Source organism: Palaemon carinicauda, chromosome 37 (assembly GCF_036898095.1).
Source record: "Palaemon carinicauda isolate YSFRI2023 chromosome 37, ASM3689809v2, whole genome shotgun sequence".
NCBI classification, from domain to species: domain Eukaryota; kingdom Metazoa; phylum Arthropoda; class Malacostraca; order Decapoda; family Palaemonidae; genus Palaemon; species Palaemon carinicauda.
Window position 1 is genome coordinate 55,833,510 of NC_090761.1, and position 2,500 is coordinate 55,836,009.

A 2,500-nucleotide genomic window follows, 5' to 3' on the forward strand; every position below is an offset into this window, starting at 1 on the left:
ATTGCAAAATTACTCGAGCTGTTTCTTCTTCAATTGCACAAAAATTGGTATATTGAGAAAGAGTTTGAAGATTTTCGATCAATCTATCCTGAAGAAATGTTTTAATTCTTTCATTCTACCTTGTCGTGAGTATTGTTTGTCTAGTCTTCGGATACTGACTCTCATCTTAATTTGGTGGACAAAAACTTGCTGTTTATTAAATTCCTTATTCTTGATCTAGATGATAATATCTGGAACCGTCGTTCAGTTAGTGCGTTATACATGTTGCATAGCATTTTTAATCATTCTAACCATCCTTTACATTCGTATCCTCCCAGGCTGTACCATCATGTGCCATCATGTACACAGCACTACGAATGCAGCCAATTATAAAAGTATTACCTTCTCCATCACAAAGCTTAATACGACACAGTTTTCTATAAGTTTTTATTACAGCTGTGACCGATTCTGGAATGATCCTCCAAATCTGACAGATGAATCAGTGGCACTTTAGAAGTTAAAACTTTCAGCAAATGTTTATATGTTGAACAGGTTGACATATTTCTCTCTTCATAGTTTACATATGACCAATCTATTTAAATGTTGTTACTGGTCTTACTGTATTTTATATTTCTATTCATTACTTCTCAAAGTTGGAGCAAATGCTTTTTTGTTGACCAGGCGGACATGAGTCTTTTTATAGTTTATTTATGACATATTTGTTTTTGATGTTGTTAATAGTTTATATATGACATGTCTGTTTTGACGTTGTTACTTATTTTAGAATGATTTATTGTTAATTTGTTCTCTTCATTTATTTATTTCCTTTCCTCACTGGGCTATTTTTCCCTGTTGGAGCCCCTGGGCTTATAGCATCTTGCTTTTCCAACTAGGGTTGTAGCTTGGATAGTAATAATGATAATAATAATAATATATAGTTCATTCATTACACTTTTCTTGTTTTTACTGGTCTATTTTCACTGTTGGACCCATTGGGAATGTAGCATCCTGCTTTTCCAAGTAGGGTTGTAGCTTTGCTAATAATATTGAAAATACTACTACTACTACTACTACTACTACTACTACTACTACTACTACTACTACTACTACTACTACTACTACTACTACTAATAATAATAATAATAATAATAATAATAATAATAATAATTTTCTGTCTTCACGGGGCTATTTTTCCTTGTTGGAGTCGTTGGGCTTATAGCATTATAATAATAATAATAATAATAATAATAATAATAATAATAATAATAATAATAATAATAATAATAATAATCGTTAAAGTTCCCATATTCTGAGCAATGCTTCTCTCTATTAGAAAAAACATCTGAAGATTTTACAACTTCTTTATCGTTTTCGTATGCAGGCGACACAGCCAGCTTAACCCGAATGTCATCTGAGAAAAGATCACTTTATTGACTAATACTATTATTAGAAAAGGAATCCGCTATTGAAACCGACTGCCATCACATTCTGACTCCTCTAATGTTTTAGATGGAATATCTTGGCATCTCTTCATGCAACTCGATGAACCTCTTTTGATCTGGTGATGTTCAATTTTGAACTTTCTTTTTTTTTACCTTTTCTGAGAGTGTATCCGTTGAACCCCTTCTCCTTTTCTTAATACTTTTGTGTCAATATATTATATATATATATGTATATATATATATATATATACACACACATATATATATATATATATATATATATATATATATATATATATATATATATATATATATATATATATATATATATATATATACACACAATATTATTTATACATATATATATATATATATATATATATATATATATATACACAATATTAATTATACATATATATAATGATAAGTAATTAGAAAAGCTAAATGTAAAAGTGGATATGATAATTATACACGGTTGAAAAACTAGAAATTTTAATCGAAAATTTTCCATAAAAGTATATACTGTATTTCAGTAAAATACAGGCGACCGTAATTTTACCATACTTATTTATTATCTTTTACGGGTTGGTGATCGTAATATCACTCCTTTACGTCAATATATCCGTTTTTAAAACGGTAAATGTTAGGTAATTTTTTTATGCCAGCATTTTTACCTTTTTATTTATGGCAAATTTGTAACAGTGTAGGCTACCCAAAAAGCGAACCTCTGACAAAGAAGATATGCAATATTTCGTAATCTAAAGACAAGAAAGACACCGTCAAAGACGCCATTGGTCTTCCTTAGTCGTTAATTATTATTATTATTATTATTATTATTATTATTATTATTATTATTATTACTACTAGCCAAGCCACAACCCTAGTTGGAAAAGCAAGATGCAATAAGCCCAAGGGCTCCAACAGGGAAAAATAGCCCAGTGAGGAAAGGAAATAAGAAAATAAATAAATGATGAGAATAAATTAACAATATATTCTAAAAACAGTAACAGCGTCAAAACAGATATGTTCTATATAAACTATTAACAACGTCAAAAACAGATAGGTCATATATAAATTAT